This window comes from Macrotis lagotis, unplaced genomic scaffold (assembly GCF_037893015.1).
Source record: "Macrotis lagotis isolate mMagLag1 unplaced genomic scaffold, bilby.v1.9.chrom.fasta BILBYCTG419, whole genome shotgun sequence".
Lineage (NCBI taxonomy): Eukaryota > Metazoa > Chordata > Mammalia > Peramelemorphia > Peramelidae > Macrotis > Macrotis lagotis.
Window position 1 is genome coordinate 149,041 of NW_027422326.1, and position 17,712 is coordinate 166,752.

The window sequence follows — 17,712 nt, forward strand, 5'->3', positions numbered from 1 at the left end:
GCTAAATTTGTAGTTAAAACATTTTCATCCATACTTAATAGGTAAGTTTATCAAAAATTTTCTCTAATTTGACACTCTCTTCTCTTGATATCCACAGCCTATTGGTGTCGTAGAAGAAATTTTGCAGAACTTGTCTTATATTTCCAAATAGTTTATATCCAATTGGAATTGATTTTTCCTTCAAAATTTGATGAAATTGACTCAGGAATCCATCAGGACCAGAAGACATTTTTTTTTCTTAATGATTTCATGGATTGGAGTTCAATTTCTTTTCCTGAGATGGAACATTTAAGTATTTAATTTCCACTTCTTTTAACCTAGGTAGTTTGTTTTCTTTTGTAAGCCTTCATCCATTTCACTAGTTCATTGGTCTCATCTTTCTCCATTTTAATTCATGTAAATATTTAGAGTTATATTCCCCTGATAATTACTTTGACGTAATCCATTAGGTTTGATATCACGTCTTGGTGAAATTCTTGTTCTGGTGCTTTGTTGTTTTGTTTTATGACTCCATCATTCATTAAAATTAATTAGGTACCAATTAATTTCATGTCTTTCTCTCCATGATCCTTTCTTGCATGTTGTTATTATTGCATCAGAATCAACCAAGGGTGCATTTAAGTTTCTTCCATTCTGATTTTGATTATGAGGATTTTAGATACCAATATGCTCCATTTTTGTGATGGTGCCATTGAAAAGAGGTAGATTCCTTTCCATTCCCATTCAATTTTCTCCAAAGGTCCATGAAATCTAACTTTTCTAAAATTCTATTTATCCCCTTTACTTCCTTCCTGTTTATGACAAGAAGAAATAATATATATAGGGGGAGGTTGCACTGCCCCCCCCTTACCCCCAGTATGGTTTTTATATATCTACCTGTAACTCTTTTAGCTTCTGCTCTAGGAATTTGGATTCTATGCTGCTTGGGGCATTGAAATTACTTGATTGTGTAGGATCGCTTTGAGGAGGATTTGGTTTCCCCCTTTATCCCTTTTAATGAGTTTGACTCTTGCTATTGCTGTGTCTGAGTAAGGATTGCTAGTCCTTCATTGTTCAATTGAAGCAATATTTTGTGCTCTAGTCTTCTACCTTTACAGCATCAAGTCAAGGCTCTTTATATGACCCAGGTACTTGCACTGTTCAGTAAGTGGATAGTTTTTCTCTGAACTTTCAATTAAAGCAGGGAGACTACTGGCTCAGAGAAACAGGGGAATCTTTTTTTTTATTGGAAATAAATCTTTTAATTTCTTTTCTCTGCTGAAAAAATATTCTCCATTTCGTTTTTGGCTCTTTTATTCCCTTATTCATAAGGCACTCTAGACTTTAGCAGTAGCCTGACCTTGATCACACCCATTAGAGGTGTAGCACACACACACACACACACACACACACACACACACACACACACACACACACACACACCACACAGTATATGTGACTGCGTGACTGCTACTCTACCTTTGGCAGGTATCATCCCCTCCTTAAGGACCACTCCGGAGGAGTACTCAGTGTTCTCTACATGACACCAGATGTTCCCTATTCTTTAAAGACCAGTCACATTCCTCCTAGCACAGAAAGCTATTTAAGGAAATCACTTATTTCAGCCTAACTCCCTCTCAACTTGGCCATTACTACTGTGAATTTTTCTCCACATGGCAATATCTCTTAAGGAGTACTTCATCCTCTCTAAGATGGTTAACAGAGGAGCTTTCTCTACCACTTGTCAATGACTTGTTTGCTAAAACTTTTAATTTTTCTCTTTCCCACCCTTGTACTTCGGGATCTGGAAACACAATGACTGGTCTCCTAGAGATAAGGGGAAGCTCTGACTTCAAAGGGACACAAAGTGCTTTAGGATGTCATAATCCTCTTAGAGTATTAAACAGCCTGAGTAGCAGGTCCAAAGACTCAGTCCAATTTTAGGGGTCTGAAGAGGCAAATTGAATTTGCTCTTCACTCCAGGACATAGTCCTCTAATTAGAGAAGTGTTGCTTCCTGAACTAACTTCATTTTACCATATTCTAGGCACCAAGTTCCTGAGGCCTCTGCCCTTACTGGGGCCTTTTAAGGATTGATTGATCAGCAGGAGACTGACCTCCCAGAACTTGGAAAGACCTGTTTCCTCATCTTCCAGACCTTGCTGGTGAGAGATCCTGTAGGCTTGGTTTAGGAAGGGTTATTAGAGAGGAAACCTTTTTTTTCTTAGGGCAAATGTAATAGGCATGGACTCCTGGACCAAGAATAGGAGATCAGTTTGCTCTCAAGAGTGACCTGCACTTAGCTCTCAGGTTCTGGTTCTTTTTTTTTTTTCCTTTGGTTAGGCAACCCAAGGTAAAGATTAATAGAAAACTAGAAAGGAATGAAAAACAAAATTTTGGAAGTGATCAATATCCAAATTGATTTTTTCTAAATTACTTACTATAAATAATTTTTTGAAGGGAGAGAAGAGAAATATATCCTTAATAAATGGGGAAAGTGATTAAAGATAAATTAATAGCAGTTTTCTAAAACAATGAATTTTTTCTGAGTTACTTACAATTTTGTCCCTAGAAGATGTAAACCAAGTAAAGGATTTGGGTTCTATTTCTTCAGCTTCTTGCTCTTTCCCAGGGAAACCCAGAAGGGAAGTTTTATGCATGCTTTTACATTTTTCTATCAAAACTTTTAGTATTTAATCTCTTTTATAGTTAAGGAAATAGAGACTCAGGGAGGCAAAAAAGACGTGTTCAGAGTAAAATTATGTCAGGATTCCATTGTGGCTCTTCAGCTCATCAAGTAAATGCCCCTCTAAACTTTACTTGCCTGTCACTAGGTAAATCTACCTCTCTTACAGTCACTGGATTTTTGTCCTTCTGGTTCTATTGGTAGTCCTATATTTGTGTAAACTGCTTGTATTCTGTTTCTCACAGTGCAATAATATTCCACTTTCTTCATGACATAATAGATGCAGCTAGTCTGGTAATTTGAAAGTATGTGTCCCCTCTGAAACATAGTAGTCACTGCCCCCGAGCAAGGAACTTAGACTCGCAGGGCTGAAAACAATTTAAGTTGCAGAGGAGGAACACCTCTGTATTGATGGAGTGTCCTCAGAGATCCTGTTAATGAGGAATTAGAAGGAGGAAAGAATGAAAATAAATGACTAACCCAGGATGTTAAACCTTGTAAGTAACTGATACTCCATTGCAATGCAGGTGTTCCTGACTCCAGGCCCAGTGCTCTTTTCATTGCACCACCTAGAGAGACCCTACCATTGGTCCAAGCAAACTAACAATTCAGTTAATACAGCCTAAGATTGTTTATCATTCCCTAGTTGATGGGTACTCACTTTGTTTCTGTTCCTTTGTTACCACCAAAGGTACTGTCAAAATTATTTTCAAAATATGTTGACCACTGTTATTTCTCTTTTTATCTCCTTAGGGTATGCTGCCCAACAGTGGGCAAGGTTGTTTCCAAAGGTATTTCTGAATTGACCTCTTTAGTGAGAACAAGATCTCATAGACTTACTTGGAGAGTTCAGAGAGAATGGATAGAGCTTTGGATCAGAGACTTGAATCCTATTTTGAGAATTCAAATTGGTATTCGCCCTGCCCCCTGTTCAAGTTTCTCCTTGTTCTCTTTCCCCCTCTCCCCAAATTTCAAAAACAGCCTTGGCAATGCATCTCTACATTTGAATTCAGAAGACAGTCAATTAATTTTAATTAATTATATAAATCAATATATTCTATCTAGTTTATTAAAGGAAATGTTACTTTAGATTTTCTCGGAGCTGCCGATTTTCCTAGAGACTGCTCCCTTTATTCATGCTAAGCCCCCAAAACTAGTGTTTAAATAGCATAATAATAATAATAATAATAATAATAATAATAATAATAATAACACATCTCACATTTTTCAAGGGTTCATTGAAAGGCTGAATTCCCTAATGTCTGTTGGAGTGTTTAGGTTATAAGGATTGCTTATCATAGGATAAAGGTGATCTTTCAAGACCCCTTCATATATGAAACAGCTCTGGTCATGTGATGGACACACCGCTCCTGCTCTGTGATATCACAGACCCCTCAGGTCTCCATTTAAATGCATCAAGTCAAAGAACTCAAGTCTTATTTTCTAGATGTCCAAAGAAGTGCCTCTCTTCTTCTTTGGGGGCCCAGGACCATATGGTTCTCTCAGGAGGATCTCTTTCTTCTCCTCAATTTTTTTTCTGAGTTGGGTTGAGGCTTTCTGGTCCTAAGGAAACTGTGGAACTATTAGTCAACAAACATGGTATTAGCATCAGCCATGGTGTTAAGGCTTAGTGATAGGCAGGCAAACGTGGAGGTGAGGCATCAAGAATCCTCCTCTGCAGAAAGTAGTCTTTAGCAGAGCTGCTGGAATGCAAGTAGGAAGTCTTAAGAGGTGGAGGTGGGTGGGTTGGGGGACAGAGTATTCCAAACATGGGTGACAGCCACTGAGAGGGGATGGAAATAGGAGATGTTCAAAGAATGCAGGGTAAGCCAATGGTTTGAAGGATAAGGACATGGGAAAGAGATTTAAAGAGAAATCGAGGTAATAGTAAAAGCAACCAAGTCATCAAATGGACTGAGAATCTTTTGGTTAAAAGGAAAACTAAAATCAAAATGCTGACATCCTTATTTAACTGCATTTTCATTTTTTTTTCTTTTTTTTTTCTTCCCATCCCCAGGAAATCCTTGTGGCAAGAAATGGGGATAAAAAATAGAACAGTTCCCATTGGTGAGAATTTTCATTTTCATTCGAGACCTTTCCATTCCTCCTCTCTCCCCACCACCTACCCCATCTTTGTAGCTGGATTTTCCATACTTGACTTTTGGCAAGTACCTTAGTCTCTTTAGGATTCAGACTATATTAATCACCAAAATATAGGTGTAGAAACACTTTAACTCCTGAAATCAAGAGAATGTTGACAAATGAGAAAAAAAAGATTTCTAAAGGGTTTAGTTTTTATAGTAGAACTAAGTATTATAAGTTGGTTAAAATGGAGATCCAGGCATGGTTAAAAAGCCTCTCAGACCAGTAATCTTTTTTTACTTTTTCTTAAAATTTTTTGTTCCAAATTCTCTCCATCCCTATGTGTCTCTCTCACTCATGTAAAGGCATACATATCAACCATACCTGTGAAATCCTGTAACACATATTTCTGGTTTGGCCATTTCCCAATAGCAAGAAAAATAAAGTGAAAAAAATTTACTTCAATCTGATTTCATCAGTTCTCTTTCTGGAGGTTGATGGTAGAATTTTTCTGAAAGTCCTTTGCACTTGTCTTGGATCACTGAATTTATCACAATAGTAAATCATTCCCAACTGACCATCAGCATCATCAGCATATTGATGCTGCTATGCACAATGATCTCTTGGTTCTTTTCACTTCACTTTGCCTCAGCTCTTCCAAAACCTGTGATTTCATAAATGAGATTGAGAAGGGTTCTTAGAAACCTCTAGCCTCCTGGAAATCCCCTTATCTTAAAGATGAAGAAAAAAAGGCGAGAGAAACCATTTGACTTGTTCCAGCAATTTGTGATGCTTCCCTTTGATTGTCAAGGTACAATCCATCCTCTACTCAGCTGCCAAATTGCCTTTGCCTCAGAGTAGGTCTTAACCATGTTATTCTCTAGTTTGGTACACCTTTAGTGTTCAGTAATGTCCAATCTCATGACATGTTGGGGTGTTCTTGACAAAGATCCTAGAGTGATTTGCCATTTTCTTCTCCTGCTTATTTTTCTTATGAGGAGAAATTGAGGGTTAAGTGACTTGCCCAGGGTCATATAGCAGTGAATGTCTGAGACCAGATTTGGACTCGGGTCATTCTGATTCAAGATCCAACTCCTACCTAGCGTATATTTGTGTTTATTTTCAATTTCTTAAGACTTTAAAAGTCATAACTAAAAGATCCTTTACCCAAGAAATTGTATTTTCTTAAGATCTTAAACTAGAAACCTATAGTGAATGACATGTGTAAAGATATTAACTGAGCTACAAAGTTTGAGGACATATTTATAGAGAAAGGGAAAAGGTTATAGTTAGGCAACCAATGAGATTTCATATAGAGGACATTATGGTCTTATTATAAGTCATAATATCTGCTTCCAATTAAAATTGATAAGAATCCCACTTACACTGCAGAAGGGAATATTTACCAACAAGTATAGGATGCCTCTCTCTTCCTCCAAGATGTTTCTTATTTTTATGCTTTATTCACCCGGGTAAAGGAATTGATTGGTGCTATTAGAAAACTGATTAGGTAATATTGATACAGTCTAGATCTACAGGCTACAAAGAAGAGGAGGCCTTGACAAGGCAGATTGCATATTCCCCCACAGATACCACATTCAGATTTTTAACTCTTAGATAGCTGAAAAAACAGTATTTTCCCCTTTTATCAGAAATGCAAAGATTTAGAAACTTATTTAACTTTGTCACATGTACCTGACTACAGAAATAGCTACCATTGTCTCATTTAATTTTCACAATACTCCTGGGAGGTAGAGACTATTATTCCCATTTGACAGATGAGGAACCTGAAGAAAAATAGTGACATGCCCTAGGATCACACACATCTAGTCTCGTGACTTTGAACCAGGACTCAAGTCTTCCTAACTCCAGATCCAATGTTTTATCTTCTGCATTATTTAGCCTGTAACTAATTCTGTGCTTAGAAAACACTATCTCTCACATCTGGCCTTTGCATTACCTCTTGCTGAAATCTGGAATTTATTTTCATTCTCTCTCTCTCTCTCTCTCTCTCTCTCTCTCTCTCTCTCTCTCTCTCAACCCCAGATTTCCTTTCAGAGAAAGTCTTTACTGAAAGTCTTTACTGATTTTCCCCCATTTCCGTCTTCTATTAACTTTGTCTATATTATGAGAATACTTTTGTATGTATGCATTTTATCCCCTATTATAATGAAAGATCCTTGAAAAACAATTTTTACATTGAGGTCCTGACATTCAGGATGCTATATGGGAAATAAAATCCCATCACAAATGCATTGTAATTGATGACCCAAGGTCAGATAAGTAACCAAGTATCAAACTCGGGTCTTCTGAGTTCGGATCTTTCCATAGTACCATGATTTCATGGGTGTGCAGAATTTTCATGAAACAGAGGCCTTCTAGCAACAGAAATTACACTTTAGCTTAGGGCTTGAGGGAGTTTTCTGAAATACTGGAGGGTCCTATTGTCCATAAGTGTTAGGGACAAAATTAAATCAAGATCTTCCTAGGAACATTTGAGTGGTGCAATGGATTGAGTCTGGAGACAGGAAAACTTCTCTTTCTGAGTTCAAATCTGCCCTCACACATTAATTAGCTTTGTGATTCTGGACTAGTCACTTGATCCTGTGTGCCTTAGTTTTCTCATCTGTAAAATAACATAAAAATGAAATGCCAAATCATTTCAGAATCTTTGCCCCAAAATCCTCCAATAATGTCATGAAGGATCAGTCACAAGTGAACAGAAACAAACTTCCTCACTCCAAAGTTCTCTAGCTAGTAAGATGAGATGACATAATTTTTACTTTCATTCTATTTTTCTTTTCTTTTGTTGTTTTTCTTTTTCTGTTTTTTTTTTTATTTAAGGCAACAGGAATAAGTGACTTGCCCAAGGTCGCACAGGCAAGTATTAAGTGTCAGAGGCCAAATTTGAAAATTTGAAATCAGGTCCTCTTGACTGGAGCATCCATGCACTCTCCACTGTGCCACCTAGTTGCCCCATTTCATTCTATTTTCCAATTTTAATATCATTTATTTATTTTCTTTCAAAATTTCCCCCTTTCCCAGTTGATAATGATAAGCAAAACCACAGAAAATCCCTTGTAATGAATATACAGTCAAAACAAATTTTCATGTAGTCAAAGATCCCCAAAACATCTACCTCACTATTCCATTCTCTTTACCTTTCTGCCAGGAAGATAGATAGAATTGCCGGTCCTCAGGAATCATAGTTGGTAACAATACCAGTTCTAATACTTCAATCTATCAAAGTTGTCTGATGGTACCAGTTTATTCCACTCTTCATTAGCGCTTTAGTGCATGCATATCTTATCAGATTTCTCTAAGTTTGTATCTGTTAAATACATTAAGTCAATATTTTTCTCTCTATGGAATATCTTCTCTCATCTGTGACATGGTGTAAATGAGATCTCCCTTGTTTTATCAGGGACACATCATGGAATTATGGAAGTGATGCTTATGAAATTGTTTGATAAGATTTAAAATACTACCCCAACTGGCAGATATAGACAAGGATTAGATCATGTCCCTTGGGCCTCCAATTGCTCTTTCATGATTGTATTTCCTATATACTCTTCTCTGTGCAATATGTATTTAGGACATATTCTTATTATCAGATGTCTAAGGTGTTAAGGTAGGACATATTCTTACTTTCAGATTCTTTAGGGAGATAACTCAAATCTCTCATTTATCTCCAGGATATCAAAGGGATCTCCCTGAAGCCACCTTGAGGTTTCGAAGACCACATCGGCTGGCTCCAATAGGGCAAGAGCCCTTTTGGGTTTCTCAAGGCCATGTTACCATGCCCTCACCTCAACCCTTCCACCAACCCTCCTCCCTTCCCAATGCCTTTCCCTTACTTCCTCCCATCCCTTCCTCCAGGCCTACTGGACAAGAATCACCCAGAAACACCAAGCAACCCCTGTGGACCAGGACCAAAAGCTTGTTATCTTCCCTCTTTCATAAAAGAAGCAATATAACAGCACCACCTCCCAGTCCTGACCTCTCCTTGCTCAGACGTGGCCTTTGAACAGGCCCTGCTACACATCGTTTCATCTCAGGGAGGGGTGCAGGCTCCAGCTCTTCACAGTTTAGGGTCTCAACTTTAAGATCTTCAAAGAAGACTCAACCTCAATTACTCTTGAAACACCAAGGAGCAATTCAAGTCAATCCTTCCCACCAGCCTGAGGATATAGTTGGGTTGGAAGTAGACCCTGAGACCCTCCAAGAACTAATCAATGGGAAATATCAAAGGGAACAGACCAGTAGACCCCAAATCAGACTGTTGATGGCAAAGGGGCAACACTGCCTCTATGTGCTGATGACAAGAAAACATCTTTACCTGATCCTGAGCACTGCATTGCATCCCCAGTCAGCCCTGAACATCCGACTGAGGATAGTCCAAACCCTAATGCCTGGGATTCACAGCAACTCCAGTTTGAACACAATGAAACAATGCAGTCAGAAGCAGAGGAACATACGTTAGTGGAGAGACAAGGGGCCCTATAGTCTTACTTAAGCAAAGATAGACAGCAAACAACTCTCAGTGAGCCTGATCAACAGGCCATGTATCATATTGGGCCAGTCTATCAAACTGAGGCTAAACAGGATGCCAAAGAGATGTCAAATAGACCCAGATGGTTTGTCTTCAAAGATCAGCCTAAAGAATGTCACCAATTGGTGAGAAAGCTTTTCAGAGTTCTCAGTATAAACCTTTGTCAGTGCCCTTTCTACATTCCATCCACTAACCCTCATCCATTTCAAATATTATGCCCTTCCTTCCTCTCATCCCTTCCTCCAATTCTGCTAGCAAGGATGCATTAAAAAAGAATATTGGGAACACTCATAAAAAACTTTAGAGTTTTGGATCCAGGCCAAAAATAAACCATTTTGGGGCTGTTTAAAAAAAAAAAATTCTATTCTCCCCTCAGATTATTCCTCCTACCAGCCCTGACCACTAGGCTTTGTTACATAGACATTAGATACAGCCCCAGGCCACAAGCATAATTGGAAGAGCCCCTGTAATTTCATAAGATATGGCAACATCCTGCCAGCCACAACAAAACCTAACGGTAAATACAAGACTGCAAAAGTTACAAACCACAGATCTCAGTTTACAGAACTTTGGGCAACAAAGACAGAGGGAATGGACCACCAGAACATAAATGTCAGGTATAAATATCCAGGCAGCAATTCCACCTATGTTTGATCATTGGGCCATACCTCTACCTGAACTTGAATTTGACTGTAGTTGCACATGACCTGAATATAGATTTTTATTTCAGCTCAACAAAAACAGTACAAAACAAGGTAACCAAAACAAGACCAGCATTCTACAGTTCTAACAGGTGAAAATTAAGGATCAGCTTCAAATTAAGTCAGCATAGATAACCAGAAAACAACACTTGCCTGCTCCCACAGGGTAAGGGTTCCTTCCATGCTTGGCTTTGACTATACCAGGCCCTGATGCACAGGTCTTGTTTTAGTCTGAACAAGGGCACATGGAGCCAATGCAACCAAACATAGAAATCTGGGACCCAGCTCTAACAGACCAATATCTTCATTGGGCTTAGACAATGAAGACTCAACTCCACACATCCCTGAGGATATAATACAGTTTGGCCTTGGGGTGGGACCTTGAGGCCCAAGTTTCCAAATATTAAATGGGGAATATCAAAGGGAACAGACCAGGAGACCCTAAATCCACTGATGATGGCCAAGAGGCAACACTTCCTCAAGGAAATGATGACAAGGAAGAAATTTTGACTGACTCTAAACACTTGGTTTTATTGTCACTCAGTCCTGACTACCAAGCTGAGTATATTCCAGACTTTCAATACCAAGATTCATAACTTTTGAGATTGAATTTAATTTTATTCTTGCCATTAATATATATATATATATATATATATATATATATATATATATATATATATATATCAGTATAGTTTTCCCATTCCTTTTTCAATTTGAACCAGTTCCTACAAATATTTGGGGGTATTTACAATTCTCCACATTCATCAAAATATTCCATCTCCCAATCTAGTAATTGGCATAGTTGTTCTAATTAAGATGCAAGGAGCTGATGAAATGTTTTGGTGTTGTATCATCAGCTCCTTGCATCTTAATTAGAACAGAGAGATGATGCCATGACTTGCCCAAGAATTGGATTTTGAGTGTGTGGGAGTTGTAATATGTCACCAGACTTGCTCCTCCAGAGTCATCTGGGCCCAGTGGCCAAATATCAATCTGGATGACTGTATATTGTCCAGGATCCGAGACAATCAGGTATAAGTGACATGTCCAAGGTCATACAGATAATGTCAAGTGTCTGAGGACAAACCTGAACTCGAGTTCTCTTGACTTCAATGCCAGTGCTCTCTCCAGTATCACCAAGCTGCCTTTTGCTGATGAACTAGACAAGCAAGAATGTAGAGGGACATGTGGGACTTGTACAGTCTTGGGGAACCACCTCAATTAGTGGGAATGATATGCATAATGGATTCATGAAGAATAAGAAAGCAGTCATAGGAAAGGAGAAAGAGCACTTTTGTAAACAACTCAAAGGGGAGATAGTATCTAGGAAGAGAATGATCAAGACCATTATGTGTTGCAAAGTGTAAGAATATTGGATGTGCAATCCAACATCTGAGTTAAAATCACAACAGTATCTACAGGCAAGACCCTAGGCCTTGTTCCATCTGTTTCTTTATTCAAAAAATGAGGATAATTAAAACGCCTTTCTCACAGTATTATGAGGGTCAAGAGAAATGACATGGACTTTAACTCCTGACAGACATCATGAATGCAGCAAAGAGCCTGACATCTAAACATTAAGAAAGTGGACAGGACAGAGATGGTGGACAGATTTGGTAATTAAAGATCATTTTAACATACTGAGAGTGTAATTTTATTTGAGTCATGAGATGAAACATTGTAAATGACTAGAAGATGAAATGGAGAAAAATTAAAGGCAACAAAAAGTATTTTTATGAATGTAGGAAAGGAGCATGAGAGAGTATAGTGAAGATTTTTCAGGACAGGGAAGTCTTGGCACATTTATAAAAAGGAAGATATGAACTAAAAGATGAGACTAAAGAGTTAAGAGAAAAGGGAATGTTATCAGCTTGAAAAGATAGGACATGGGATCCAGGCCATGTGAAAAATCTCTTGACGGATATGAGATGGAAAAAAAAAAGGGGTAGACGAGCACAAAGAGAAGGAGACCATAATTATTTGCTTCACAATAAACAATGTGTACTAGACTTGGTTTACACTGTTGATGTTATTGTTTAAACTAAATATTTTCTACCTTAGGAAAGTATCTTTCCTTGGCAGAATTTTTATGAAACTGAGTCATTGCACAATCAAGACATTCACTACTAGAAATCACATTATGTAACCTCCGTAATTGTTTTCTCACATTAACCTCCACAGAAGAGCAGACTATATATTGGGAGTTATCAATCAAGAGATAATAAGGAGTGGGGCAGCTAGGTGGCAGAGTGGATAGAGCACCAGCCTTGGAGACAGGAGGATCTGAGTTCAAATTCAGCCTCTGACTCTTAATAAGTGCTGTGTGACCTTTTATTTGGTTTTGTTTTTTTAGGTTTTGGAAGGCAATAGGGTTAAGGGACTTTCCCAAGGCCATACAGCTGGGTAATAAGTGTTGGAGGCCGGATTTGAACTCAGGTACTGCTGACTCTGGAGCTGGTGTTGTATCCACTGAGCCACCTATCTGCCCCTGGCAAATCACTCTTAACCCCACTGACTTAAATTAAAAACAAAAATGAAACAAATGAGATTAAGATTTTAACATTTCCTTTCCTGCCACTTTATAGCCATATGACCAAAAAATATGTGTCATTCTTTTCTCTTATAGAATAATAACCTAAAGAAAAGATTTTTTGATATAGTTTAATTTCTTAAAGCCAAATACCAAATTATTATATAGCCCTATTCTTCTTACCTCCAGAACTAAAATGTGGGTTAAATCAAAACAAAATTCCTATATTATTTCTTGTTGAAAAGCAAAATGCGAACTACAGATAGATTTCCCATTTTGAAAAATCATTGCTGTTACTAAATTGCTTGCATACTTTCATTATGTATTTATCACAGATTGGCTCCAAAAAAATTATCTTTAAGCACTTTCTGGCTGCCATTAAACCACTACATTCTTTTATTGCATTGCTCTAGCATGGGTTAGACCATGAAATCTCAAGATTCAGATGAAAAACAGATAGTGGTTATCACTTTCACATTAGTCTTTAGAAATCCCAAAAGTAAAGAAAGGGGAGTATGCCAAGGATTAAGTATCTCTTAAGCTCATTGTTTCCTAGGCAACAGCACAAGCAAGAAATTTGCAAAATTAGATGACTATTAGGATTTAATTTTACTTCAATTATCACATCTGATCATTACTCAGTTCAGGTCAAATATGAATTCCCTAATCCAGGGAAAAAAGAATAACTTTTGATTTACAATGCTCATTTAATTTTCAAAACCTGTTAATGCATTCATCAACACATATAACCATCTCTCAGGTTAAATATACCTCTCATATGGTTCAGAAAAACCAAGCCTGTTATACCTTCCATTTTTCCTTTAAACCCATCAATTCACTTCCCAAGACTTTCAAAGTCCAATTGGCAAATGTCCTTATTAGTCACTTCCCATATGCTGTTTAACCATGTCAGACTTTTCTGTCTTACTTTTTGTTTATTTCCTTCATTTTATTCCTCCACCCCCACACTTTCATTACAAGTCAAAATAAACTTGAACATTCTCTTCCAAAACCTTGATTTCCAAATTCTCTGCCTTCCTCCCAATAGACTCCACATCAATAACAAAGCAATGTTTAGTCATGAATAAACATTTCCACAATGGTGATACTGTAATAGTAAGCAGAATGACCCACCTCATTGAAAAACAGAGGAAACCTCAAGAAAAATCAAGTTTACAAAAAAGTATACTTCAAATCTGTTCTCCTACATCATCAGCTCTCTTTCAGAGCACAAAGATTATTCTCTGCAGTAAGACCTTCAGAGTTCTCTTGAGTCACAGTATTAATTGCAAAAGCTAAGCCATTCACAGCTTATCATCCCACAGTATTGCTGTTATTTTGTATACAATACATTATTTGATCAAGGAAGTTTTTCCCGAGAGCACCCTGTTCATCATTTCCCATAACAGAAGAGTATTTCATCTCAAACACATACCACAATTTGTTCAGTCATTCCCCTAGCTTATGGGTACATAATCTCTGTCTCAGTCTCCAAGTCTGCTCCACCAGAAAAGAACTGCTCTAAATATACATATACATGTAGGTTGTTTTCTTCCCATATTTCATCTCTGCTAGAATATAGACCTAGCAGTGACATCACTGAGTCAAAGGATAGGCATCATTTTATACTCATTTGCACTGTGGACGTAGTGGTCTATAGAATTGAAAAATCACTTCACAACTCCTCTAGCAATGCATCAATATCCCCTTCAGCAGTTGACATTTTCCCCTTCTTTCCTATTTATTAGGTAATACAATAGGTTTAAGACAGTACATCAGAAATGTTCCAACCCCTATTTCTCCTATCAGTAGTGAGGTCGGACATTTTTTTGACATGATTTACATAGATTTCATTGATAACCTTATCTACGAACTGGTCACATCTCTTGATCATTTATCAATTGAGAAATGATTTTTTTTGTAACTTATGTTTCAAAAATGAGGTCTCTATCCGGTCTAAATGTTTCAATATTGCTTCAACACAGTTACTATTGCAAATGGTATTTCCCTCCAAGTTATTCCCCATCCCCCATATATTCTATTCTCTTTCTCCTTTCACCCTGGCCTTCTTCAAAAGTATTTTACATCTGACTACTCCCTTCCTCAAGATTTCCTCCCTTCTATCACCTACCTGACCTCCAAGGTGTTTTTCTCATTCCTTTCCTCCCCTTGTATTCTCTTGGATAAGTTGGAATTTGATCCAAAATTGAGTTATACTATTCTTTCTAATGAACATTCCTTTGTAGGTATTTCACACATATGGTTAGTGTATCATATAGTGATTAAGAACACATGCATATCTCCAGTGGCAAAGGTCACCAAAGACATGTGTAAATTACTCTTAGGTGCTGACCCTTGACATCCAAAGAATTAGAATTGGGAAGGAAGAGACAAAAATCTCACTCTTTGCAGTTCACATAATGGTATACCTAGAGAATCCCAAAAAAATCATCTAAAAAACTACTAGATACTATTAGCAACTTTAGCAAAGTTACAGGATATAAAATAAACCCTCACAAATCCTCAACAGTACTATTTATGACTAGCAAGATAGAATAGAAAGAACAAGAAAGAGAAATCTCATTCAGAGTAACTTCAGACAATATAAAATATTTGAGAGTCTATCTAAAAGGCAGACTCAGAAACATTATGAAAATAACTACAAAACTCTTCTCACACAAATAAAATCAGATTTCAATAACTGTGCAAATATCAACTGCTCGTGGATAGGCTGATCTAATATAAAAAAATTCTACCTAAATTAAACTACTTATTTAGTGCCCTACAAATCAAAATTCCAAAAAATTACTTTGCTGAGTTAGAAGAAATTGTAAGTAAATTTACATGGAGAAATAAAAGGTCATATGTTCCAGGGATTTAATGAAAAAATGAAAATTAAGGTGGCTTAGCCCTACCACATATAAAATTATATTATAAAAGCATCAGTCATCAAAACTATCTGATATTTGGGGCGGCTACATGGCACAGTGGATAGAGCACCGGTCCTGGAGTCAGGAGTACCTGTGTTCAAAACTGACCTCAGAGGCTTAATAATTACCTAGCTGTGTGGCCTTAGGCAAGCCACTTAGCCCCATTGCCTTGCAAAACAAAAAAAAAACCAAGAAAAAATCTCTCCAATAAAAACTGTTGGTAGAATTGTTAGTATTGCAGAAAAGTGGATGAGACCAACACCTCTCACACTATACAAAGATAAGATCAAAATGGATTAGTATTTAGACAGAAAAGACAATATTATAAGCAAACTTGGAGATCAAGGATTAGTTACCTGTTGGATCTATGGAAAGGGAAGCAGTTTATGACCAAGGAAGACATGGAGAATATCATTAAAAGCAAACTATATAATTTTCATTACATAATCAAAATTAAAAGAAATGTAGTAAATTGGGAAACAATTTTTACAACTGGTATTTCTGACAAAGGACTCATTTCTAAAATATATAGAGAAATGAATCAAATGTATAAAAAAACAAGCTATTCCCCAATTGAGTAATGGTCAAAGATATGTGGAGACAATTTACAGACAAGGAAAACAAAACTATCTATAGTCACATTACTAATTAGAGAAATGTAAATTAAAGCATCTCTGAGAAGCCACCTCACACCTCTCAGACTGGCCAATATAACCAGAATGGATAATGATCAGTGTTGGAAGGGATGTTTGAAATTTGGAACACTAATGTATTGTTGTTGGAGCTGTGAACTCACCCAGCTATTCTTCAGAACAATTTGGAATTATGCCCAAAGGGCAATAAAATTGTGCATACTCTTTGATTTAGCAATATCATTGCTGGGTCTAAACCCTGAAGAGGTCAAGGAAAAGAATAAAAACATCATTTGTGCAAAAATATTCATGGCAGTCTGTGGTGGCAAAGAATTGAAAATTGAGTGAATATCCATCAACTGGGGAATGGCTGAAAAAATTGTGGTACATGTACATTATGTAACACTATTGTTCTATTAGATAGGAATTCAAAGACACTTAGAAGGATTTGCATGAACTGATACTGAGATGATCAGAACCAGGAGAACACTGTACACCATAACAGCAACTTGGGGTTGATGATCAATCTCAACGGACTTCCTCATTCCATCAGTGCTACAATCAGGGACAATTTTGGGGTATCTGGGAAGGAGAATACTATCTGTTTCCAGAGAAAAATTGTGGAATTTGAACAAAAATCAAAGACTACTACCTTTAATTTTAAAAAACCCTTATCTTATTATATAATTTTGTTATTCCTTGTATGCTTTATCAAATAGCAGATTATTATAACACAATTTCAACACATTCAACTTAGATTAATGTATAGCATGGGAACAATGTAAAGACTAACAGACTGCCTTCTCTGGGGTGTGGAAGGAGAAAATTAATATCAAGGGAAAAACTGTAAAACTCAAAAATAAATAAGTAAAAATTTTTAAAAGAGTTCTTTGGGAAATTTTTCCAGACTTTACTATCTTTGTACCACCATTTTGACTCCACCCAGGAAGTCTCTATTAAGAGCTTTTCAATCCTTAAAGTGCTATGTAAATACTTTTTAAATGCTACATAAGATTAAACAGTCACTCACATTTTTAGGATACTTTAACCAAATGTTTCAAAGTAGTGGCCTCCTTCAACTATTGGATCTTTGGGGAGGAAATTCAGATAAATCTTTGAGTGCTGCATAAGGCTTTGTTTCTTCACTGCAGGGGAAAGAAAAGTCATTTGGTCGTGTATTATTTCTGACTCTTGTTAGAAGATTTAAAATGTCAGCTGTTTTCTGCTAATCTGGCCTTCATTTCCTCATCTTTGAAACAAGGAATTGGACTAGATTTGCCCTGACGTCCCTTCTAGCTTTGGTACTTAGAAGTTCCTGTTTTTTTTGTGTTTTGCATCCTCTAGCACAATTATAGAAACAGTTTGATAGAATGATTAGGAGCAATCTCTTGTATTTACTAAAGGAAGCAGAATGTCTTTAGATAATGAAAAAAACTCAGACTGAGTGATCAATCAGGATTGAAAGAATCTCTAAGGAGGAGAGGTTACTAAGACATGGTGGGAGAGGAAGGGTCTGGTATAGGCAATGGGGAACCAAGGATCATCCTGTCTCCTCTATTACAAGGAGTGAATCAGGTGCTATAAACAAATGCAACCAGAAAAGGAGGCTGTGAATGCAATA

General features: G+C 37.1%; 1 long non-coding RNA gene across 1 annotated transcript; it reads left to right on the forward strand.

Moving 5' to 3' along the window:
* The first annotated feature begins 1,197 nt into the window (after positions 1-1,197).
* On the forward strand, positions 1,198-11,639 carry LOC141504151 (uncharacterized). Its single transcript, XR_012473227.1, has 3 exons — positions 1,198-2,143; positions 4,682-4,731; positions 8,442-11,639. It is a non-coding gene; the product is annotated as an uncharacterized LOC141504151 (long non-coding RNA).
* Positions 11,640-17,712: the final 6,073 nt, after the last annotated feature.